Source organism: Bubalus kerabau, chromosome 20 (assembly GCF_029407905.1).
Source record: "Bubalus kerabau isolate K-KA32 ecotype Philippines breed swamp buffalo chromosome 20, PCC_UOA_SB_1v2, whole genome shotgun sequence".
Classification (NCBI taxonomy): domain Eukaryota; kingdom Metazoa; phylum Chordata; class Mammalia; order Artiodactyla; family Bovidae; genus Bubalus; species Bubalus kerabau.
Window position 1 is genome coordinate 32972061 of NC_073643.1, and position 27439 is coordinate 32999499.

The following is a 27439-nucleotide window of genomic DNA, read 5'->3' on the forward strand; positions in this document are numbered from 1 at the left end:
TATTTTTTAAATGATAATCACAGAAAGGAGTGCAGGCTATAGGAAGTCATGTCTACAAATAGAATTGTCATTCACTGCAATTACAGAGCCACCTTCCCAGGGGAGAGTGCTGTCGGCCACAAGCACTATGTGTGTAAGACGCCTGCTTGAAATACACACACAAATCGATAAGTCCTCCTAGGAGGAGTACAAATTTGTGCACTTTCAAAAACACGTATAAACTCATGATTATTTACTAGAAGGCTTTATTTCATAATCTTTTCTTTTTATGAATACCTTTAATGTTTCTTAAAGGAAACTGATTTTATATTTTATTTAAATAGATAGGTTGTCTCTTTTACACCATTTCCTGAATCTATTCAATTGTAAAAAGATGGCTCTTAAGTAGTTGCCATTCCTCAAAACTGTTTTCTAAGGTCACAGGAGACTTTAATATATATGTCAAGTAAGTTCTATAACATCAAACATCATCATCATTATTACATCAAACTCAATGACAACGTGCATTAGTGATTATGCTGAATCATCAAAACAACCTTATAAAGCACTAATTACTCCTAACATTCAGGTGAGAAAACAGAATTTCAAAGAGTTTAAGTAAATTACCTAAAATTACAAAATTAGGAAGTGACAGAGCTGGGATTTGATCCCAGACCATGTGACTCCACAGCATATAAATTTAACTACCACCTTTCACTGTGTTTCAAAGAAAAGATGTTTAAGTCACTTGTCAGGACATGATTTGTGCTCAAAAACTTTCCTAAAGTGTTTAAATCAACACCTTCACTTTCACATATACATCTTCCATCCACTCTTGTTCTTAATTGCTCTTTAGCACCTCTGTCATTTTTCAACTGTTCACTTTTTTTAAAAAGATTATCCTTCTGCCCCAGGGCCCCATAATCAAATTTAATAGCTGGGACTCATCTCTAGTGAAGACTTCATTTCGGGATAAAAGTGGGTACAGACATGAAGTATTTTCAGAATCATTTCCTTCCAAAAGCCACAGAGCTAAGAAATCCTTTTTTTTTTTTTAATTAAACAATCTTTTAAATACAAACTTTAAAAAAAAAAAAAAAAACAGAAGTAAAAAAACAAAAAGTGAACTCAGGCTAAAGATTCCTCCGTGTTTTTGTTGGGAAGACCAAACCAACCAAGACAGAGGAGTTCTTTACTGCTACTTATAGGGAAGTTTATCTTGTTTTGCTTCAGCTGCTCCATGCTATAGATGTATCATAGAGAAATAATGACAAAATTGATAGAGCAGTCAATTGCTTCCTGAAAATTTTTGTTTTTAAAAAACTGTCTCCATTAAGTACAATGTAAGATTGAATTATTGTATTCTACAAAATCTAATTTCCCAGGTGACCTGTTTTATCCCATTTGGACACAATTTAAGCTACACTCAAATTATGTTTACTGTATTTCATTAATTGTGAATTATCAGGAGGAGTTAGTTTTTGAACATAAATGTCTTTTCATTTATTGTTAAGAAAAAGTTTATATGTTGGCTTATTAAAAAAGAAATAGACTGGTGCGGTGGCAATAGTAGAGGATTTGAAGTCAGGCAGGTGAAGTTTTAAATTTTCTGCTCAGTTGTTTGCTAGCTGGTCACTATACTCTTACTTAACCTCTCTGAGCTTCGGATTCCTTAGCCAAGGAGTATAATATCTACCTTGTGAAATTATGGGGAAGATAGGCCATTATTTTGTGTCTTTTATCCCCTCTTTAAAGCATGGTTCAAAATCAGATAATTATTTTTTGAGATTCTGGTTCGTAGTTTGAACGATGAGCACCACGATAAGTGCTATATGTTTTTATAGTAATGTCAACAGAAAGGACCTCTATAAAGAGGCGACAAGGCAGTTTATCTGGGATCTTAGAATTGCAGTTTGGGGGATCACAGATTTGGGAGGAAACCAGAATAGTGTCTGATCGGAGAAAATGGGCAGAGGGGTTATGGGGAAGAGAGGAAGATCGTGCAGGCTACACAAGCTGGTGACTGAAGATCTGGACAGGTGAGTAAATCTGTTCCACACATGACTCGGCTATCGAGCTTACTTATCCTTTACTGGGGGCAGGTGGGATTTCCTTAGTCCAGAAAAAAACCAGTTCTCAGCATTATTCTTTCCTTCTGGCAACTCAGCCAACTATTCAGTTGCTTTATTTTTCCATGTTCAAAGTTCAGCGTGGGCAGCAAACATGGAGTTCCTTCTTGCATGCCTCAGTCATTCCTGCCATTGATTCTCTCACAGCATTTCATGTAAATTCCTTCCTTTTGTCCCTGTAACCATTTGGTGTGCTGTAGTTTTGGTCCATTTTCCAGATTAAAAGACAGAGGCTCAGAGAAACTAGATCTTTTTTTTTCTTCACACAAAAAAATGTTTTTATTTATTTAGCTTCTTAACAGACTCACATAACAGAAACTGAAAAATTCGTGTTAATGTTTAGTCTCTAAGTCATGTCCAACTCTTTGGCAACCCCATGGACTGTAGCCCACCAGGCTCCTCAGTCCATGGGATTTCCCAGGCAAGAATACTGGAGTGGGTAGCCATTTCCTAGTCTTTCCCATTCTATTGTTTTCCTCTATTTCTTTGAATTGATCACTGAGGAAGGCTTTCTTATCTCTCCTTGCTATTCTTTGGAACTCTGCATTCAGATGCTTATATCTTTCCTTTTCTCCTTTGCTTTTTGCTTCTCTTCTTTTTACAGCTGTTTGTAAGGACTCCTCAGACAAGCATTTTGTCCTTTTACATTTTTTTTTCCTCGGGGATGGTCTTGATTCCTCCCTCCTGTACAGTGGCACGAACCTCCATCCAGAGTTCTTCAGGCACTCTGTCTATCAGATCTAATCCCTTGAATCTATTTCTCATTTCCACTGTATAAATCAAATCATAAGGGATTTGATTTAGGTCATAACTGAATGATCTAGTGGTTTTCCCCACTTTCTTCAATTTCAGTCTGAATTTGGCAATAAGGATGATCTGAGCCCCAGTCAGCTCCTGGTCTTGTTTTTGCTGACTGTATAGAGCTTCTCCATCTTTGGCTGCAAAGAATATAATCAATCTGATTTTGGTCATTGACCATCTGGTGATGTCCATGCGTAGAGTCTTCTCTTGTGTTGTTGGAAGAGGGTGTTTGTTATGACCAGTGCGTTCTCTTGGTAAAACTCTATTAGCCTTTGCCCTGCTTCATTCTATACTCCAAGGCCAAATTTGCCTGTTACTCCAGGTACTTCTTGACTTCCTACTTTTGCATTCCAGTCCCCTGTAATGAAGAGGACATCTTTTTTGGATGTTAGTTCTAGAAGGTCTTATAGGTCTTCATAGGACCATTCAACATCAGCTTCTTCAGCATTACTGGTTGGAACATAGACCTGGATTACTGTGATATTGAATGGTTTGCCTTGGAAACCAGAAGAGATCATTCTGTCTTTTTTGAGATTGCACCCAAGTTCTGCACTTTGGACTCTTTTGTTGACTATCATGGCTACTCCATTTTTTCTAAGGGATTGTTTCCCACTGTAGTAGATAAATGGTCAGCTGAGTTAAATTCACCCATTCCAGTCCATTTTAGTTCACTGATCCCTAAAATGTGAATGTTCACTCTTGCCATCTCCTGTTTGACCACTTCCAATTTTCCTCGATTCATGGACCTAACATTTCAGGTTCCTATGCAGTATTGTTCTTTACAGCATCAGACTTTACTTCCATCACCAGCACATCCACAGCTGGGCATTGTTTTCATTTTGGCTCAGCCTCTTCACTCTTTCTGGAGCTATTTCTCCACTGATCTCCAGTGGCATATTGGGCACCTACCAACCTGGGGAGTTCATCTTTCAGTGTCATATCTATTTGCTTTTTCAAACTGTTCATGAGGTTCTCAAGGCAAAGATACTAAAGTGGTTTGCCATTCCCTTCTCCAGGGGACCACGTTTTGTCAGAACTCTCCACCTTGACATGTCTGTCTTGGGTGGCCCTACACGACATGGCTCATAGTTTCATTGAGTTAGACAAGGCTGTGATCCAAATGATCAGTTTGGATGGTTTTCTGTAATTGTGGTTTCCATTCTATCTGCCCTCTGATGGCTCCTTAGATGGCTCCTTAGAGGCTTGTGGAAGCTTCCCGATAGGAGGGACTGGCTGTGGGGGACTCTGGGCCTTGCTCTGATGGGCAGGGCCAAACTCAGTAAATATTTAATCCAATTTTCTGTTGTTGGGTGGGGCTGTGTTCCCTCCCTGTAGTTTGACCAGAGGCCAAACTATGCTAGTGGTAATGCTGGTAACGGTGACCTCCTTCAAAAGGACTTAGGCCAAGACTGTTGTGCTCAGTGGCCCTGACCCCACGGAAGGCACTGTTGACCCACACCTCTGCCGGAGACTCCTGGACGCCCATAGGCACGTCTGGCTCAGTCTCTTATGGGGTCACTGCTCCTTTCTCCTGGGTCCTGGCACACACAAGATTTTGTTTGTGTCCTCCAAGAGTCTGCTTCCCTAGTCCTATGTAAGTTCTGTAATCAAATCCCACTGGCCTTCAAAGTCAAATTCCCTGGGGGTTCTCAGTCCCTTTGCTGGTTCCCCAGGTTGGGAAATCTGTTGTGGGTCCTAGAACTTTAAGAACAGTGCGAGAACTTCTTTGGTATAATTATTCTCCAGTTTGTAGTTTGTCTGCTTGGTGGCTCTGTTCACACACTGCACCTTCCAGGTCTGCTGCAGCCTTGAGTGCCTGTCCCCATGGCAGGCCACTGCTAACTCATGCCTCTACAGGAGACACTCAAACACTCAAAGGCAGGTTTGGCTCAGTCTCTTGTGAGGTCCCTGGGTCCTCATGTGCACAAGTTTTTGTTTGAGCTCTCCCCATCTCTGCTGGGTATAGGGTTTGATTCTAAACATGATTTTGCCCCTCCTACCATCTACTGGGACTTCTCTTTTGTCCTTGGATGTGGGTATCTTTTTTGGTGGAACCTAACATTCTCCTGTTGATGGTTGTTCAGCGGTTACTTGCAATTTTGGGGTTTTCACAGGAAAAGATGAGCACACGTCCTTCTACTCTGCCATATTTTAGGGCCATTTGTAATTTATCAAAACCCCCTCCCCCTTAAAAAAGAAAAATAAATAAAGTAATCCTTCAGTATCCACCAGGGGATTGGATCCAGTACCCCCTGTGGATACCAACTCCAAAGATTTCAAGTCTCATATCAGATGGTGTGGGGGTCAGCCCTCTGTATCTGCAGATTCAGAACCCATGGATAGGGAGGGATGACTGTAGAGATCTGAAAGTTGTTCAAAACCTTCTTTATGAATAACAAATTAATTGCTTCTCCTATCACAGTGTCTCTTGCCTCCCTCTGCAACTCCAGCTGAATACTGTCCATGGTTAAAATATAGGGAATCACAGCACTGCCTGATTAGGGTTGGAGCAAATGCTCACTGGGTTTATCTACATAAACCAGTTACCACAGCACCTGACCTTGGAGTGAGCGTGGAACCAAGAAGAGTCAGCATCATCACTTCCAACCTAAGTACTGATACTCTAACTTTTCATCTTCAAATACTCATTCGGTGTATCCAATTTGATTTACGTTTATTAAGGCATAAGCATAATAGTGCACATTTTAATTAAAAAAAAAAAAAAAAAAAAGAAAGGAGGAAAGAAAGAAACACAGTCCTGCACTCAAGAATTTTACCTAATTGTCCTGCTTCGGCCTGAAAGGTGAAAAAGTTCTTTGGTTTCTACTTATCTCAAAGGGTTGGTTGAAGCAACATCCAGAGCTTTTTACTAACAACTAGGGTAAATAGTGTTTAAGAAACACATCAATAAACCTGAAAATGTATTCAGAGTAAAACTAACTGAATCTAGTTTCATGTTCTATCAAACTACCAGGCAATCTTGTATCATTACTGCCTTTGAACTCCTAAATCCTCAAATTTTAGATTGATCAAATTTCTGACTCCCAACTTAAGGAATTCAGCCGGATATAGATGGTGAGAGGATATAAATGTTTAAGAGCAAGTAACATGAAGTAACACGCTCAAGGATCATACTCGAAGAAAACCTGTTTTAAGACAACCAGAAAAACAAAATATGATTGTGAAATATGCACCCAGGCAAGATGAGCTGTGCTGTGTAACTGTGGGCCAAGATGGTCTTGAAAGCCAGTTTTGAAGATGGCCATGAGCTATTTGCACAGGGGGAGAGAAGGAGTTAATGCCGGGAGCAAAAGCATCAGAGGCTGCATGATGCGATGCCCGCTTTGGTGCCAGGGAAATGGGCATGTTGGCTAGTTATCTGTGTATGGGTTAACACAAGAAAGGGAGGACAAAAAGACTGAGTGCCAAGTATAAGTAGTTGGAGATGGCTTTTTAAGTTGTCAGTGCAGGCAGGTCTGAGGTCAGGAACCAATATACTGAACTGTGATTTGGGCATATACGTCTGTAACTAGAGTGCAAACTGGCATGGGACAGGCAGAGGAAAGTTGAAGGCAAGATGGATGATGATGGCTAAGACAGCCATGCACTCAACAGCCTAGACAAGAGGGCCATACGACTGGCATAAAAGTCATAACAAGGAGAAGAAGAAAATAGGCCCAAATGTGAAAAATGTTATGAAGGAAAAATTGATATAACATAGAAATTGGCGGTGGGGGGGAGGGGAATTACAGGTGGAATAAGATGGCATGTAATACCCCATTAAGCCAGGGAGCATTCTGGGTAACCATTTCAGTGCTTGCTCCTTACATCATTTGATACGGAAGAGAAACAGCGAAATGAAGGGATGGGAGCCTTTAAATTGTTGCCATTTGCAGTTTAAAATCACAGCATCGCCAGTGTTTGAACTGCACACAATTTCCTAGAGTGGATCCTGATTTTTCAGGAGAAACTGGATTTCTATATGACATTGCCTGAATTCTAAAGGTTAACTAATAATAATGAACAGCAATAGTTACAAGAAAATACCATGCAGGACAAATAAACCAGATTCTGTGAGTCTAGCTCAGCTCAAGGGCTACCAGTTTGTAACTTCTGTCCTAAAAGCTTGTCTCTCTCAACAAAATCTATTACAATTTCCTGAAAACTGGTTTTCCATAAATATTAGTCTCTCTATATATGTATATATATATACATACACACACACACACACACACACACACACACATATATACACACACACAAAGTCAAAACAAAGCTTTGACCCAAAAATGTAAAATTAAGAACATTGAAATAAAGCTGTTTGTCTTTCAGAAGACTAGCTCTCCGTGATTGGTTTAGTGAAGCAGTCTCTTTATGGGTGTAATAAATAGAAGAATAAAATTATCCCAAGTTACAAATGTGTCCTCAACATACAAGGCAGAGTTTTATACTTCTGACCTGATGCTGACTCAGTCCCACAGCTGCTACACCGGGTGGTGCCACACAGGGAAAGTTCATATTACAGAAAATACTTGATTTTTTTTTTTTTTAATGGCAAGGGTGGAGGAGGAGGGCAATGAATAAGTTTGGCTTTCACTTTCCAAAAATGCCAGGAAGAAAAGATATGAAAGTTCTGTAGTCATTCTGAACAAACTATAGACCCTTTTCTATAAGCAATCACATAGTGACTATAATCTTTGATGATTTCAAAATAATTATTTAGATATATTTTCAAGAAAATGTCCCTAAACTTTAGTATCAATGTAGAGAAGTCAGGTCACCAAAGAGCTGGCAACTTGAATACAGGGTTTATCATTTAATCAGAGTTCATGAACATTAGAGACCAATAATTCTAGTTATTGGAAAATATCCAAGAAATTAAAAAAGCCATGTTCCACAAATTCCCTTCTCAATATATCCAAAACCTGAAGTCCATAACACAAGAATCCCATCTCATTTCTGTTAAGGTCTGTTTGCAAATGAGATGGAGAAAGTACAAATCTTACATGTACTGACATTCATAAATTCACTAAACTTCCCTTAACTCTAAGTGAAGACAATTCACTTCATTTGCTCAAAAATAATTTCAGATCATGAGCATTAAGACAATTCCAAAATGCATTTTTACACAATTCAGCAAGCATTTGAAGAGGCTCCTCTTGAACTTGCAGATAATATATTAGGCAAAGAAACAAAGATGTCAAAAAATGAAAATGCCACAGGTTCTGCCCTCAAGGAATTCATGTTGTTTTTGAACTGTGGTGTTGGAGAAGACTCTTGAGAGTCCCTTGGACTGCAAGGAGATTCAACCAGTCCATTCTAAAGGATATCAGCCCTGGGTGTTCTTTGGAAGGAATGATGCAAAAGCTGAAACTCCAGTACTTTGGCCACCTGATGCGAAGAGTTGACTCACTGGAAAAGACTCTGATGCTGGGAGGGATTTGGGGCAGGAGGAGAAGGGGACGACAGAGGATGAGATGGCTGGATGGCATCACTGACTCGATGGACATGAGTCTGAGTGAACTCCGGGAGATGGTGATGGACAGGGAGGCCTGGCGTGCTGTGATTCATGGGGTTGCAAAGAGTCGGACACGACTGAGAGACTGAACTGAACTGAACTGAATGTCTATTTTACATTGTTAATGTGCACCAATAGTGTATCTTGATTTCCTTTTATTATGCGCACACAGGAAATAGAATCATTAGCTCTTATTTCGGTAGTCTCCATGGACTTGTGAACATGTGTTACCTAATAACCAAAACACAAGTAAGGAGAAGGTAACAGTCAAAGAGAATGTTGTTTTGTTTTTAACCAGAGGTGAAAGGAGAAATTAGATGTGAAAATATGCCCTTAAAGAAGTAAACAAGCACAAGATCATTTCACAGGGTAATTATTTTGAAGTGTTAAAACAAGATGATATGAGAGAGACTGGTGTGGGGAACTATCTTTCAGAAGCAGCTGTCAGAGAAGTTTTGAATGAAAGATTATTGACCTGAAATTTAAATAACAAGAAGAAGCCAGCTGCCCAAAAGTCTGGGAAGAGCATTCCAACAGGGAAAAGAGCCTGTGTAATGAATGACAGTATGGTTCAGAATGACTGGATGAGAAGGAAGAAAGGGAAGGAAGAATAAAGGAAATAAGGGAGGGAGGGAGTAAGGAAGGGAAGGGAAGGGGGGGGAAACATGTTCAAGTCATAAATAATGTTGAACATTTGCTGGCCATAGGCAGGAATTTAGATGTTTTTCCCTAATCTGTATTAGGAGTCACTGGAGATTCTAAGTAGGGGATAAAAGCAACTATTTATACTGGATGTGGTAAAGAATATATGCAGAAATAAAACAGAAGACCCTGCAATTGACCAAGCAAAAGATGATAAATGGGACAGGCGAAAACTGTGAAGGTGAAAGAGGTAGAATAGTATTCAGGATCTATTTTGGAGATAGAACTAATGAACTGGCTGGTGCTCTGGTGTGAGGCAACAGAAAGGAGGCAAAATTAACTCCTGGCTTGAGACACTGCATGATGATAATGATGCATGAAGAATACGAGAAAAAGTGGCTGGAGATGGAGGAATCAGAAGATTTGGGTGGGTCCCATTAAATGTGAAATGGTTACATCCCATGAAGATTATAAATTGGGCAATAGGATACATGAGATCAGCTGTCTACTTTAAGTAACGCTGACAGGGAAGTTGGCTAGAGATTTTGCTTTAGGCCTGAAGATTGAGAAAGCATCTGCTGGTGGCAGAATACAGGAAATGAAATATCATTTCAAGTAGAAGGGCTAAGGTGGGAAAGAATGTGTCATATTCCAAAAAGTGAATGAAAATAAGAGGGGCTAAAGCATCTTGACCCAAAGGAAGGTTGGCATTTGATGAGCATGGGGAGTTTGCCCAGGAATGGAGCCTTGAAGCTTGTGTAGACCTTGGTCAGCATCTTGGATTCCAATAAACTGTCTACCCTGGAAATGCCTACTAGAGACATATTTTAACTTGTATTAAAATATATCCCACTGCATTTTATCCTCAAATGAAAGTTATGTAAAGGACTATCAAAAAGGGAGAAGCGGGTGCAGAGGATGAGGTGGTTAGATGGCATCACCAACTCAATGGACATGAATGTGAGCGAATTCCAGGACAGAGGAGCCTGGCATGCTACAGACCATGGAGGTCACAAAGAGTTAGACATGACTTAGCTGAAAAACAACAACAAACCAAAGGATAATGTACTACTTTCAAAATATCACAACTATAAAATGAGGCTGTCATAGTTTGTATTAATCAGGGTTCTCCAGAGAATCAGAACCAATAGGAAATAAAAATGAGATGGACAGATGGAACATAGATCAGTGGATAGATAGGTAGAACATGGATGGATGGATGGGTAGACAGATAATAGAGGATTTATTATGGGGGACTGGCTTACACACTTATGGAGGCTGGGTCATCCCATGGTCTGCTCAGGAGGCTCAAGCAGTAGTGTAGCTCCAGGCCAAAGCCCCAACTTCTGAGAGCCAGTGGTATAAACCCTGGTGCAAGTAAGAAGTTCTGAGAACAGAAGAGCTGATATCCAAGGGCAGGAAATGGATGTCCTAGCTCCAATGGAGACAGCAAATCTGCTTTCCCTCTTTATTTTCATTCTATTTAGCCCTTAACTCACTCTGGAAAGATATTCTCTTTAATCAGACTATCAGTTCAAGTGCTAATCTAGTCCCTCAAACAACCACATGGACATGCCCAGAAATAGCATTTTACCAGCTCCCTGGGTATTCCTTAGCCCAGCCAAGTTGGCACATAAAATTAATCATCACATAGTTTTTGAGAGGAAAGTAACAGATACTTTTTCTAGCTAAATTAATGAAAAGAGGAATTTGTTGGAAGTCTGAGAGTTGCTCTGCAGTCTACAAGGAAAATTCAGGTCAGGGTGGGCAGGGAGTAATCTAACTCTGGTGACGCAGATGGCAAGATTTAACTCCTAAAACATAAGCTTCAAACACTTTTCCTGCCCTTTCCTCCCTCCATATTCAAGACTTCAAATCTCAAGGCAGAAAGCTCAAGAGATTTGGCTGTGAGTCCCCATCCTGGCAAGGCAAGGAAGGGTACTTTGACTGACAGCACCACAAGGCTACACATGATGGGGGAGAGATGCTTCTTCAGAGGAAATTCAGGGCTCTGACACCAGAATGGAAGAAGGACAAATGCTATGTGGCTTCCAAATAAAGTGCACTCTAAGGGTTGGTACCCACTATCAAATTTTCAGTGCTTTGCTCCATAAGGGATAATATTTTTTTAAGAGCCTGACATGGGCTGTTGTTGCAACACTGAACATTTCAGGAAGAACAGTACTTACTTTAAATGTATTGGCCTTCTACTTAAAGTTCAAATGTCAGAATCATTTTGATTCTCTGATAACCTTATTTTATGTGGAGAATGTTCAGTAAAAGATGAGATCTTCTGTGTTCTCATAGGTCAACAAATTAAATTCCCGTGGCATATCCTACAGCTGACGGTTGAAATTTCTCTCCAACTAAGCCTATAAAGTAGTAAGTTCATTTCTTATAAAATGATGATGTTGATCCCAATGGAATGGAAGGCCTGGAAGATGCCATGTCAGCCATGAGACTATAACCAGATGAATTAATCAGTGCAAAGTCCCTATAAGTTGTTAAACAGCAGATTTAAAGACTCCTTTTCAATGATGATAGAACAGTACATCAAATCCAGAATGATCTTAGCTCACCATTATTAATTGCAGTTTTATGAACTAGGAGTGAAGCCATCTGTAGAGACTGGGAACCAATCTTTCCTGTCTCAACAGGAAAAGAAAATTGTAGCTAACTAGAAACTTCAAGAGATTTACTCCTTTCAACTGAGATTTTCAGGACACTCATTCATTTTCCTCTCTGTCACAACAGCTGTTGGTGTGACTCACTTAATCAACATTAGTATAAAGAGCAATCTCACAGAGAGAGAGGAAATAAAAAAAAAAGGACCCTTATGTTCTATGGCTCACGAATAAGGACATTCCATTTCTTGTAAATTCCACAAAGAGATACTTTATTTTTATACGATTATGGCCCATTTCTTTCAGCTTAGGAACAGCATTTAGAGGGAATATACTCTCTAATAAAATGCACCTGCGCTAGGTGTGCACCAGACCATTAGTAAAAAAAAAAAAAAAAAAAAAAAAAAATCGGAATGTGAAGCGAGCAAATGAAGACATCAGTCTACAGGCATAAATCACTTCGACCATTTTAGCCATTATGTAAGCCTGTCAAAAAGTAAATGTGAAGCAAAGGCAAAAAGCAAGGGCCATGACAGTAGTTCTGCCAGTGTATAACTTCAGAAAAGAGAGACCAACTCCTAGAGGCATAGGATTAAATAAGACATCAGGCAGTTTCTCCCTTTGAGCCGAACTTCCACACGAGTCTAGATCTGAAAAGAAAGAGCTACATTGCAGAAGCTAAGAAAGGTACTTGATGATGTCTCATCCCAAAGAATAGACAAAAGGAGAGGAAAATCTGCACTTTAGCTCTTTCAGTTGTCATTTGTTTCTTTCTTATATTTAGAATATTCAGCATTATAGACAGGAAACCAAATTTCTCTAACAGTTACTGAAAGATCTATGTAAATACTAAAACATTCTGAACTGAAATTTCACTAAAATATATAAAGTTTCTACAAATAAACTGTTCTGAACAATAAAAAATAATTTATCAAAAATTATATTCTATCCACCTTCAAATAAACAAGATTCCACTCTATGTATTTGTCTTCAAACTAATTTCTTAGACCACTACATGAAAATGCAGACTGATAAGACAAAATGATTCATACCATAAAAGAGGCATTTGTTTTACAAAATAATATACAATTAAGTAAGCCAAATCAACAAATGTTTTGATTTCCTGTAAGGCACAAACTTGTGCAAATAATATACCAGGACTTCTGTGCCCAAGGAACTTAAAATTCAGTTGGGGAAATAAAATATCAACATATCCCATTTGCCATTAGGATTCAGACCAGACAAAAGCAAGCTTTTCAGCTGTATTTGACACATAGTGTAATGTGCATAACCAATTTGGAGGCAGTTTTTCAGTATCAGATCCCTCATACAGCAAACCAAACGGGTACATAGAATTCCTTAAACAGATACAGATTTCTCTTAAAATTAAAAAAGAGCTGGTTGGTTTCCTTTATTTTTAATGTATATAGCAGATTTGGTCTAAAACAACTGTACTAAAAATCCCCTTGAAAACAGAAAGATTCATTTGAAAATATTAACTTCTTACCTATGTCCCTTAAAAGAAAAGACCTTTTGTGTAAATATTCCTTAATGTATTAGCCAGCCTTTTTTCTTCAAAAAAAGGGGCGAGGAAAGAAAAAGAAAACAACTGATAGCCTTATTTTAAAAAGAGCAAAACGATAACATGAAAAGACACAGATACTTAATAGTAGTAAGGAACTTCACTTAAGTCTCCAAGGGAAATTCTAACATGAATGATTAGTGAAGAGGGAAAACTGCACTACGGACTTAAAAAAAATAATAACAACTGGAAGGTATAGCATATTCATAGGTCATGAACATACTGGTGTTTCCAATATACTGCTATTAAAACTCTAAATTCTGTAAGCTAACAACCATTCATTAAGAACCTACTCTCAGGTCTCCAGATTCTAGGGCAAATTACCAAGTCTGAGTTCTAAACTCAATTCATCATTTGCTCTCTAGTAGTAGAATGTAGGTTTTGCTTCAGTTTCTTAAGGACATCAGTCTCATCTTGAAGTCCCCTAGCAACTAGGAGAAATAACTTGTTTTCGTCACTCCACAGGTTAACAATGCTAATTAGAGATCAAATTTCATTTGGGACTGGTGCACTGGGACGACCCAGAGGGATGGTATGGGGAGGGAGGAGGGAGGAGGGTTCAGGATGGGGAGCACATGTATACCTGTGGCGGATTCGTTTTGATGTTTGGCAAAACTAATACAGTGTTTCAGGTTTAAAAATAAAATTAAAAAAAAATGCAAAAAAAAAAAAGATAACTCTGAAGGGGGAAAAGTGACATGGTTAAAAATAAATAATTATATATTACATATATAATATATGTTCATATATCTAACATATCTATATATTTATGAAACAAAATATTTTATTCCATTCTCTCTGCCTTTCTAACACAATACACTTCTTGACTATCTTCTCTAAGACTGTAACAGAGTATTTTATTATGAGACATAAATAACACTCCACGTATTTACAATCAATGTATATTTGATATACCAGTGTGTGTGTGTGTGTGTGTGTGTGTGTGTGTGTATGATAAGGGAGAGGTGGTAGAAAAGGAAACTATCATAAGTAAACAGATAAAGCAAAAATGTTAAGTATTAGATTGTTAATTGCTCAAGGACAAAGGTGTATTACTTCTTACTTCTATAACTGGGAATCCAGATAGCCCCTAAAACATAGCAGATGCTCAAAAAATGATATGAATAAATGAATGAATAGATAAATATATTCCAAAGATGATATGATATTCATAAGTAGGAAAGAACATATCTAGAATTCAGAGAAACTGGGGATGTGGCTGGGTTATGCATCATAAGTAAAGTTTTAATAGGAAGTAGCATTACAAGCTGATGGAATATGATGGTCCAAAGTGGAGTCAGAGAAGTCTGAGTTGTTCAGAGAACAGTAGCTAAGTTTGGCTGGGTCAAGGGTATGTGTGTGACAGGAAGAAATAAGCACTGGCTCTATCATGAAAGACTTTGAATGCTAGACTGAAGAGCATAAACAGAAAGTTCTGGGGCAAAAAGAAGCTATCAAATACATCTGGGATAGGGGTTGGGAAAGGGGACAGGATTTAAAGATGGGAGAAAACTCTGTGCTTTAGAAATATTTGTGATTTGAGGACATTAATGTAAATAGACTGAAGGGTAGAAAGAGAGGTGAAGGGTAGAATAGAGAGACTAGTTAGAAGCTTGTTGCAACCGCAGATGAGAAAGAATGATTTCTAAATTGAGTTACTGGTTGCCAGAACAATGGAAACAGAGACTGACGAGGAAGAGAGTGGTAGACCCAACACTTTCGCTATGGACTAGATGTTAGAGCATAAGAGACAGAGTGGTTGTCAGAGATACTAGAAATCCTCAGGATTTAAACTGAAATGTGTATGTGTGTGTGTGTCTGTGTCCTTATGTAAGTAATCTGTTTATTTCAGAAAAATTAGAAAACACAAATGGCAAAAAATTACTCCAAATCTTAACATCCAGAGGTAGCCACTGTACATCTTTATTTTTCTCTTTTATATGTGCACCACACAATATTTGGTAAATATAATGAAATCTGATTATGTAATATAGTTAATACTGTGTTTTCTTATTCATAAATGAACATCAATACCTTTCCAGGTTGATAAATATACATTTACAGCATCGTGCCAATGGCTGTATGTATTGTATGCTGTGCTGTGCTACGCTCACTTCGTCATGTCCAGCTCTCTGTGACCCCATAGACTGTAGCCCGCCAGGCTCCTCGGTCCATGAGATTCTTCAGGCAAAAATAGTAGAGTGGGCTGCCATTTCCTCTTCCAAGGGATCTTCCTGACCCAAGGATTGAACCCATGCCTTTTGCATCTTTTGAATTAGCAGGTGGATTATTTATCACTGAGCCACCTGGGAAGCCTGGCTATACACACAGTGCTCCATTATTGAAGTAATAATATATACATCAACATTTCCTTGCTTTCAGATATTTAGGTTATTTCCTCTTTTTTTGTTTTTTTTTTGCTTTGAAATCTCAAAAGAATACAATATCTATTGGGATTTCCTTTTACATGGACTAACCAGAAGCACCTTGTATAGTCCTCAAACCTTACCTTTGGCTGTCAGGGAACACTATATAATATACTGCATATCAGTGCTTCACTTTATGTTCATAACAGCCATGCACAGAAGAGTGTAAAGGTCAGAGAAGTTTTTAAAATGTTCACAGATAACAGTCCCAGATCTCAAGCTTAACATGCTGATCCCTATTCCAGTGCTTTTTCCATCACAGACTCTGCTGTCAAATACACTTGAAGGTAGATAATCAATAATCCCTCACCATCACTCATTAAAAGGACAATTAAAACTAAAGGAAACTGAAAAGTTTGGGGAAGTCTTGTGGGTAATGTATCTTTAAACCTCTAATTCATTTAGTTGGATTCTCTACATACCTGTCTTCAGCACAGACATGGTGATTTAAGTGGGAAAGAGGACTTAGTTATGACTTTAGACAAAGATTCAGAAGCCGACTTATCTACAGATTGCAATGATTAAATAGTTCAGAATGAAGCACAACACTGTAATATTGCCACATTCACATTTAAGAGATAAAAGTTGGGAGTTCAGCTCACATAATATCCAGCCATTTAAGACACAAGAGAGTTATTCATTTTAATATCTTCCCATTGATGTTGGCTAACCAAATAAAAAACATTGCTGATGGAGGAGGGAAGTGGAAATCTCACTTTGTTTGCTGATCCTTGTGAAACAAACACTTGAAAAATAAAACATATCATATCAAAGTTGGGGGGGAGGGAATAACTCCAGTTGCAGAATCAACCATGATCAGATTAAGAAATAGCAATATATTTTTGCATGGCTAATAAACAGATCAAAAACCTGCAAAACTAAGGATGTTTGGATTCCAAATCTAACTCTAATTTTCAAATATCCCTATCTGGTCTTACCATCTCTCCAGCAAGAAAATTACATTAAACATAGCCCTGCTTTCTCATATTCAGCAAGTAGCATTCCACTGTCAATCTTAGATGTGACCTTAATTTTTCTTCTTGTAGTTAGAATTTTTCAAAAATTGTCCCCTTATATCTTTATATAGTAGTAAATGATTTTAGCAAAAATAAAAGACACCATTCTGTACTAAAAGCCTGAAGCCAGAAACAAACATAATGTATTTCAGATAGATATTATGGATACTTCATCCATTGTCTTTTTCATTTGCAAATTCAATTTGATTATACTTTGGTGATCAGAAGCCTGCTAGTTTACAATAATAATATTTTTTAGTTAAAATAATAAAGCTAACTTTTTAGGTAATCAAACAGCACTTGACAAACTACCTGAATTCCTACCATCTGTCCCACAAAAAGAAAACAACAACAATAACAAAATGCTTAAGGAACAATTTTAATTTCTCACTTCACATAGTAAAGGAAACTAGGAAGTTTCATGCAACTCAAAGAATTCTGATTATATAAATACACTTCCTGCTCCACAAGGCACCTAGACATAAGAAATGAAAACCATTCTTGTTTCTGTCTAACCAATTGAAACTATGGCAATTATATGAAATTGGCATTAGTAATAAGAGAAGCTAATTGAATAACTTGGGGTTAAGCAGAAGTAGAGTCTAATTACAGCCCTCTAGTGGCTCAGATACCTTAACTGTTAATTTTCACCAAGTCATCTAGTCTTTGTGATCTGAGGCGATTTTCATACAACCTCTATCTAAACCTTGTAGGCTCTTTGGTTCTTTTGCTTTGTTTTTGTAAGGACTTATTTTACAATAACCAACTACTCAGAGGGAAACAAAATATCTGCACAATTATTAAGACTGTACAATATTAAATTCAACAAGGAGAGAATTGCACTTAAATGTAAATTTAGTTTGTTCTCTTTTTTAAACCTAAGCAGAGATCAGGGCGGAGAAGGCAATGGCACCCCACTCCAGGACTCTTGCCTGGAAAATCCCATGGACAGAGGAGCCTGGTAGGCTGCAGTCCATGGGGTCGCGAAGAGTCAGACACGACTGAGCGACTTCACTTTCACTTTTCACTTTCATGCATTGGAGAAGGAAATGGCAACCCACTCCAGTGTTCTTGCCTGGAGAATCCCAGGGGCGGGGGAGCCTGCTGGGCTGCCATCTATGGGGTTGCACAGAGTCGGACACGACTGAAGCAACTTAGCAGTAGCAGAGATCAGGGGAAAATAGCCTTGTATCATTTCAGATTTTCATAAGGAATAATATATATACTAATTAGTCAATCAGAAATCACTGGCACAACCATGATATACTGGGGGTGGGGGTAGGGGGGTATCTAATCAAAGCCTGGCAATAGGCTGGACCAGAGAAGCAGATCATAGTATACTTATTACCTATGTGAAAGAAGTTACTTAAAGGGTAATGAGAAAATATTAAATGGCCTTTAACACAGAAATACAATTATTAGATTTGCTTTTTTTTTTTTAAGACCACTATGGTGTTTTGTTTTGTTTTTTAATTGGAAGATAATTGGTTTACAATGTTGTGCTGGTTTCTGCCATACAGCAATGCAAATCAGGTATAGGTATACATATATGCCCTCCCTCTTGAACCTCCCTCCCACCCTATCCCCCATTCCAGCCGCCAAGGTTGTCACAGAGCTCCCTGGGTTACACAGCAGCTTCCTACTAGCTATCTATTTTACACACACTGGTATGTATAAGTCATTGGTACTCTGGCAGCAGTGTGGATGTGAGAGGCTTCATAGTAGCTCACGTAGAGATGTTTTAAATGATATTATGAATGAGAAAATAAATTTTGATAATTTGCTGAAAATTACAATTGTCGGGACTTCCTGGTAACTTGGTCCTGCATATGAAGGAGAGAAAGGTCAAGGACAGTATCCAAGTTGCTGGGTCAATTACCAAGGTCCTTGCTCAGTTGGAAACACAGGAACTGTGGTGTGTATTTCACTTGGTGTGAGTTACATAACTAAATGTTTTTCTTTTTAAAATTACCTTATTTGGAGAAGTATGTCCACCAATGTCAGGGTGTTAGAAGTGTTGGGTTCTATTAATAGAAATGGAAGTTGAGTATTTCTTAGACTGCAGACACTAAAATGGAGTGCATCACATTTTCAAGTAGTTTCTGGATGCTAAAGTTAATAGGGAGGAAGCAGTATATTTAGAGTTCTTTCAGTTACTAAGTTGGAGAGATAACAAGCGGAAGATCTGGAGAAGGAAAAGAAGCACAGGGTTTAAATGAAGCTCCTTGGATTCATATATTTTAAACTTCAAGTTTATAGGCATTGGAAGAGGAATCTAAGGTTGTGCTGTGCTTAGTCACTCAGTCATGTCTGACTCTTTGCAACCCCATGGACTGTAGCCCACCAGGCTCCTCTGTCCATGGGATTCTCCAGGCAAGAATATTGGAGTGGGTTGCCATGCCCTCCTCCAGGAGATCTTCCCAACCCAGGGATTGAATTCAGTTCTCCCACATTGCAGGCGGATTCTTTACTATCTGAACCACAAGGGAAGCCCAATCTAAGGTTAGTAATGGGTATACAAAATTTATTTATTTTCTCTTCACGTTAATACAAAGTAAAGAAAGTATCTTGATAAGTAAAGCTTTCACCCTTTCCCCATCAGTAAAAATGCTGCTACTCAGAATGAATGATAAGATGTAAAAGAGATCTAGAATTCTGTTGATGTATTCAACAAGTTGACTCACACATTAGACATAGTCATACTGGGGTAAATAGAGGTTATGAGGTTTGCAAATCAAGCCTGTGTCTATTTTTACACCTAATTTAACTTTGTTATTTCCATCAAGATGAAAGAATATAATGAGCAAGTATGGGAAGCAAAGAGGAAATAAATGTGGGGCAAGTGTTTTTACCAAATCATACTTAGTTTCATTAATTAAAGCCTGTATCAACAGCAAAGACACAACACTTTCGCCTCAGATAGTCAATATGAATCAAAGGACGCCATGATCAAAAATACAGAACTTTAAAAACATTTCCATTGCATAATTTATACCTTTGGGGATGATGCCATCAACAGTAAAGTCTTTGGAACCACAGTGACCTGTATTTAAAATCAGGTTCTACTCCTAATTAAATGGTGAATTTAGGCAAATCAGTTAACATCACTGAGTTTCAGTTACCAAAGCTATAAATCAAAAATAATAAAGGCTGTTGCAGCAGATACAGTAGATGGCCTGCCCAATATCCATTTTACATCTCCTCTTAAGGAACCTCAATTTTGTTCAGAACCAACCTATTTCAGCTTGTTTCTAGCTTGAGCTTCATCCAACCCAGCATTCCGCATGATGTTCTCTGTATATAAGTTAAATAAGCAGGGTGACAATATACAGCATTGACATACAAGCTGAAATCAAGATTACAAGGGAAATATCAACCTCAGATATGCAGATGATACTACTCTAATGGCAGAAAGTAAAGAGGGACTAAATAGCCTCTTGATGAGGATGAAAGAAGAAAGTGAAAAAGCTGGCTTAAAACTTGACATTCAAAAAACTAAGATCATGGCATCCAGTCCCATCACTTCAAGGGTAATAGATGGGAAAAAGGGGAAACTGGCAGATTTTATTTTCCTGGGCTCCAAAATCACTGCTGATGGTTACTGCAGCCATGAAATGAAAAGACGCTTGCTCTTTGGAAGAAAAGCTATTTGCCAACAAAGGTCCATATAGTCAAAACTATGGTTTTTCCAGTAGTCATGTATGGATATGAGACTTGGACCATAAAAAAGGTTGAGTGGCAAAGAACTGATGCTTTTAAATTGTGATGCTGGAGAAGACTCTTGAGAGTCCCTTGGACAGCAAGGAGATCAAACCAGTCAATCCTAAAGGAAATCAGTCCTAACTATTCACTGGAAGGACTGATGCTGAGACTGAAATTCTAATATTTTAGCCACTCTATGCAAAAAGCTGACTCATTGGAGAAGACTCTCATGCTAAGAAAGATCAAAGGCAAAAGCAGAAGAGGGTGACAGAGGATGAGATGGTTGGATGGCATCACCGACTCGATGGACATGAGTTAAAGCAAACTCCGGGAAATAGTGAAGGGCAGGGAAGCCTAGCGTGCTGCAGTCCATGGGGTCTCAAAGAGCTGGAGACCACTTAGCAACTGAATAACACCACCACCTGTTTCAGCACAGCCATGCATTTCCAGGGAGGCTAGCTCTGTCAACAGTCCCTGAAGTGAAATGAATTCTGACTGGTTTAACTCTAACACTAACACTAACCAATCATGGTGATCCTGTTTTCCCTTGCCAGGAACAGTTTTAGACAATAGTGTGTGAACTAATTCAGGACAATGAGACATTAATCTGCTGGAGACTTCTGGTATAGGTTTTTGTCTTGTTTTATTTTGTGTAAGGAAAACTGAGTTGATTGCTTTGTTTATTTATTCATTTTTATTTAGATTTATTTGGATCCTAAGAAATCTTACGAGAAAAATTCTTCTTACTTTTGGATTCCGTCAAGTCTTTATGTGATGCGTGAAAGTGGGAAGCCACCTCATAATCATAAAGGAAAGTCAGACTAATTATAAAGCTGCACATCCGACCTAAATTAACACAGGGGGAAAAAAAGGAAACAAAAATCTGTGTTCTTATGTGGGTTGTCTGAGCCACTGATTTAATCAACCCTTGAGCCAGTCTATTTCTAAAACTGACATATAAGAAATAAATTATCTTAGATTTTAGGCAAGTTTGAGTTGGAATTGTCTGTTACTTTCAGCTTATGGCTACTTTGCAGAATGAATAATAAATGAAAGTACTGAATACCCAATAATAACTACTATTACGCTTTAAACTTTTTTCTCGTAATCACCTTTTAAGCCTCTTTCTCTCTTTTCCTAACCCTTTTGAAAGCAACAGGGAATGTGTGGTTTCTTAGTCCTTCCTATATTCCCCAACATGCCTACAACAGTGTTTGTCAACAAAAAGGGCTTATAAATATTGTGAAATAGAATAGAATCAAATGAAATGGAATTGAATCAAAGCATTTTCATTCATTGTACTACAAAGGTCTATTAACCAACTAGAGCGGACAGATTTTGTTAGCAAAAAAGGGTATGTTTTATAAAGACTAGTATGAGGAAAATCAGTGTACATTTTATTCTAAAGAATGATATCTTTTTCACTCTAAAGAGAAATATAAATTTCCGTGAACCAAGTTTTAAATGCTAGAACAATACCTGTTCTGAACCAGTGACATTTCTAAAGCACTGAAAAAGAAACTCAGATGAGAAAACTTAGAACATGAAAATGTCTTTATGAAAGCAAGCTGTACTTGCTTTCAGTTATCAGTTGATTAACTTACCAATTTTAATACAAATTGATAAATATTAAAAATCCATTCAACTGTTGCCCAAAGTACCATCCTTGATCTTATATTCATACTCCTGAGTGACAGCTTATGCTTTTAATGTTTCTCTACACCGTCTTTCATCAGACAACTCCACTTTTTTTTCTGGCTCTAAGAGTCTCTTTAGGCCTCAATGTGTAACACAAAAATTAAGTAATAAAATAAAAAACAGTACAGTTAATTGTACCAATTAGCAAATATAAGCAGGTTCATAAGCAGGCCTTTTTCCTCCCCCTCTCTTTTCAGTAAGAGTCAGATATTCATTCATCTTTTTTTTCTTTCTTAAGCCTGTCTGGATGAAATTAGTATCATGAAAACTGTTATTTCTAGTAGAATCAAGTATTGCATTGAAAAGAGAAAATAGGAAGAAAAGGATGAGGCCTATCAGGAAAATCTTATTTGGGGACAAATACCAAGCTAACATCATTTTATATCACTGTAACACCCAACTAAACTTTTCACTAAACTCTAACAAAACTTTAGAGTTCCTTTTAATCATAAATAAAGGTGATATCATAATAATTTGTATTGGCAACAACTGTGACTATAAGAAAAACAGAAATCATGGATAGTTTCACACCTTAAAGTTGTTACCAATATTTCAAAATGTTATTTTTATTTCATCATTAGTTATCCAATTTCTGGATCTTCTTGAGTTTATTGGGCTTCCCAGGCGGCATTAGTGGTCACGAATCCTTCTGCCAAAGCAGGAGACATAAAAGATGCAGGTTCAATCCCTGGATTGGAAAGATCTCCTGAAGGACGAAATGGCATCCAACTCTAGTATTCTTGCCAGGAAAATCTCACGGTCAGAGGAGCCTGGTGGGCTACAGTCCATAGGGTTGCAAAGAGTCAGACACAACTGAGCATCTGAGCACAGCACATTGAGTTTATTTGATGAAGAGGCACATATATTACTTAATCAACAATTTTAAAATATTTTGATAACTATATGTAGCTGGTTTCCTCATAACCCCATGGATTTTATTTTATGCATTTAAAACATGATTCTGGAAAATAGTTATTAGCCTTCACCAAGCTTCCATGGCTTCAAAAAACAATATTAAGGACACCTGAACTAAGGAAATGCAAATAAGCAGAACATGTTCAGAAATCTAAAAAGTAAGGAGAGAGGCAGAGTCTAAGTCAGCTAAGACTGAACCTCTGCCCCTCCCATTATACAATATGCTATATCTTTCTTAACAACAAAAATCAAAGTCGACTACACTTCCTACAAACAGCTTTTACTTCTGCAAAAAAGATAAATTCTTAAGTTTTCATAAATCAATTATCCATATATTTCTCCTGTTGGATAATTTTAAGCCAAAAATATTCTAAGCTTATTTTGGAAAAGTTGATTATATTCAACTTATACCCACCAGAGTAGTTCTACCATCAAAAGAAAATTTTGCATACAATTTCTACCTTTTAATTGCAATTCCAGTGTGTGACTATGAAATGGAAAATAATTATTTTTTATCTATAATTTATCTGCAAATTATAGATAACACATGTATATATATATATATATACACACACAGATATAGATGCCATATACACATCATCAAATATGTGGTTTTTGATGTCTACACATCATTAAAGAGAACATTTCATAAGCTAAAGTACTGAAAATGAATTTTGATTTTATTAATATCAAATTTTAAGGTGGTATAAAAGTGCTGTTGCTCAAAGAGAAGACAATCCATCCCAATACAAGAATCCATATATTAAAAAAATATGTAAAAATACATAACAATGTGAAACCCTCCTACACATAAAAGAAATCACAAGTCTATGAACTTGCTTTACTCAATGTCTCTCAAATTAAAGGAGCCAGACAAATAGAGCTAGAATTTCATCTATGCAATTGCTTCCAGATTCTCCTTTATAATTGTTAAGTGATTAACAGTAAAATAATAGCAATTGCATTTACTAGGTGTTGGGCACACTGATTGAAGCTATAGCTATAAAAGAAACAGGGCAAGCCCGATAACTACACTCAGAGATTCTGGTCTGGTAAAGCAGGTATTATATAACATAAATAATCAGGTAAACATAATCGCTAATATTATGAAGGAAAATTGTAGGGTGTATTCTCTCACTTAATTCTTAACAACAACGATGTGAGATAGGTCATATTTTAATTTCATGAAAAGAAGCTTAAATTCAGAGACATGGAATAATATCCCATGTCGTAAGGGGGCCACAGAGGTACGAGTATAACAGAAGTAGAAACATACAAACTTAACTGTAGAGTATTAGCCGACTCTTTGGAAAAGACCCTGATGCTGGGAGAGATTGAAAACAAAAGGAGAAGAGGGAGACAGAGGATGAGATGGTTAGATAGTATCACTAACTCGCTAGACATGACTTTGAATAAGCTCCCGGAGATGGTGAAGGACAGGGAAGCCTGGAGTGCTGCAGTCCATGGGGTCAGAGAGAGACTTGGCACCTAAACAACAACAGCAATGTTTAACTTCCTGAGGAAAGAGAATGATTATTTATTCAGCTCTGAAACCATCACGCCTTGTATATGATAGATAAAACTTAACAAATGAATGATGAAAAATAAATCATTGAACAAAACTTAAGTAAGAGATAGAGAATGGGAGAATACAAACTTATATTTCTATGTTATGCCAAGAAGCCAAAGACAAGATCTGTAGACTATATGTTTTGGAAGAAGGCTAAGTTCACCTTTCGTTAAAACAAAAAGGTACTATTCTAATGAGTGATGTTTGTAATGGAGGAAGTCATGCATGCCTGGGGACAGAGGTATACAAGAAATCTCTGCAACTCCCTCTTATTTTTGTTTTACCTAAAAACACTCTAAAATATTGTCTTAACACAGACATAGAGAACAAACCTATGGACACCAAGAGGGTGGGGGGGCAGGATGAAATAGGAGATTCATCAAAAGGTGAATGGATAAAGAAGCTGTAGTACATGTTTACAAAGGAATGTTATTCAGCCATAAAAAGGAACTCATTTAAGTCAGTCCTAGTGAGGAGGATGAAACTAGAGACTGTTATACAGAGTACAGTAAGTCAGAAGGAGAAAAACAAATTTTGCATATTAATGCATATATATGGAATCCAGAAAATGGTACTCATGAACCTATTTGCAGGGCAGGAGTACAGACACGGATATATACAGAGAATGGACTTTGGACACAGTGGGGAGGTAGAGGGTGGGATGAATTGAGAGAGTAGCATTGAAACATTCTAGGCAAGAGTACTGGAGTGGGTTGCCATTTCCTTCTCCAGGGAATCTTCCCGACCCAGGGATCGAACTCAGGTCTCCCGCATTGTGGATAGACGCTTTACCATCTGAGCCACCAGGGAAGTCCAATATATACATTACCGAATGTAAAATAAATCCCTAATGGGAATCATCTATACATAACACAGGGAGCTCAACCCAGTGCTCCGTGACAACCTAGAGGGGTAGGGGATGGCGGGGACAGGTTAGGGGTATTGTTGCTTGGCAGAAATCAACACAATATAGTAAAACAATTATCATTCAATTAAAAATAAATTTTAAAAATGAGTAACTAGGCAAGGGAAATAGTATGTATCATTTAACACCTGATGGAGAAGGCAATGGCACCCTACTCCAGTACTCTTGCCTGGAAAATCCCATGTATGGAGGAGCCTGGTAGGCTGCAGTCCATGGGGTCTGACAGTCGGACACGACTGAGCGACTTCACTTTCACTTTTCACTTTCATGCATTGGAGAAGGAAATGGCAACCCACTCCAGTGTTCTTGCCTGGAGAATCCCAGGGACGGGGGAGCCTGGTGGGCTGCCGTCTCTGGGGTCGCACAGAGTCGGACACGACTGAAGCGACTTAGGAGCAGCAGCAGCAGCAGAGCATCTATTATAAAGGTAAAAATACACTGATCTTGAGCTCTTTGGTTTCTAACTGGTTGTCAGTGACTCCTAGGAAGGCTGTGCTGAAGAGGATTCTGAATGAGGTAATGGTAGCAGCTAAGTACCAGAGGGGAGAATGAAAGGATGTTTGCCAAAGATTTGCCATTCTTGGCTACTAATGTTGCAATACCATGCTAAGGGAACTGTCCTTCCTCAGGAGAATCTCAGAGTGTAGTGGGAGATAAGGTTAAAGAACGATAAAAAGGGCTTCCCTGGTGGCCCAGTGGTTAAGAACCTGCGTGTCAATGCAGGAGACACAGGTTCCATCCCTGCTCCTGGAAGATCTCACATGCCATGTAGCAATTAAGCTTATGTACAATGACTGAGCCTGCAGCCTAGAGTCTGTGAGCCCAACTGAGCCCGTGCACCCTAGATTCCATGCTCTGCAACAAGAATAACCACCACAATGAGAAGCCCAAGTACCTCAACCAAGAGTATCCCCCGTTCGCAACAACTAGAGAAAGCCCATGCATAGCAACAAAGGCCCCGTGCAGGCAAAAATAAATTTAAAAAGAGATTTAAGACAGAGAGAGAGGGAGATAAAGCACAGAACACTGTGGTAAGTGCAGGAACAGATCTGTGTTTAAGATGTTAGGTCACTCCAGAGAAGGGACACAGGCGTTCTGTTTGGAGTCACTAGTGAACCTGATTGATTGGTGACAATGACAGTAACAGTGGGATACGTTGCAAGCTTACAATTTGTCCAGCACTGAATACTTACAGGTCGTAATTTACCAAATTCTCTCAAAGTTCATATAAGAGAGCTGTTATTACTATCCATACACACATACAAAAAAGAGAAACAGTTAAGAAAACTGAGGTAGACAATGTTAATTACATTAATTGGCCCCAGATTAACACACGATAGGTGGGAAAGCAGAGTGCAAACCTTAGATAGTTCAGAACCCAAGATGTTACCCATTAAAGTATGTGATAAACACTTTTCTTAAAAAACACTGGGTGTGTTTTCTCCAGAGAGAAGTAAAATTACTTAAAGAATGTTCTTTTCCTTAGTAAGGAACAAGGTTCCTTACTTTGGAACCACAGTGGTTTAAGGTTAACCTACAAAACACAGTCAGTGAAACTCCAAACACATGAATCAGCTATACCAAACCATTCACTCCTGGTATTTGTTGCTCTTCAAAGGAGTATCTTTCTGTTTTTGCTTTTGCTTTCAGATAGGTTAATAGAGTTTTGTGAGAAATATATGAAGAGTAAAATATCAGTTTTGATAGTTTACCATTTGGAATCAAGTTAATCTCAACTCTATAAAATTGTAGGGCAGGACTATGGAAATAAACCACAGGGATTAACAAATACAATATCTTGGCTTCTTCACTTTTCCTGGTGGTTAATGTTTATTAAGTCTGTCTAATGAGATTAAAAAACTATAAATTAAACACATGACCATAGCTTTCGTGGAACTTTAACTAGAATGAG

The 27439-nt window shown here is 38.1% G+C and overlaps 1 protein-coding gene across 1 annotated transcript in view; it reads left to right on the forward strand.

Moving 5' to 3' along the window:
* The window catches only part of MDFIC2 (MyoD family inhibitor domain containing 2), a 111336-nt gene that overhangs the window by 2214 nt on the left and 81683 nt on the right, over positions 1 to 27439 (forward strand). The window lies entirely within an intron of this gene.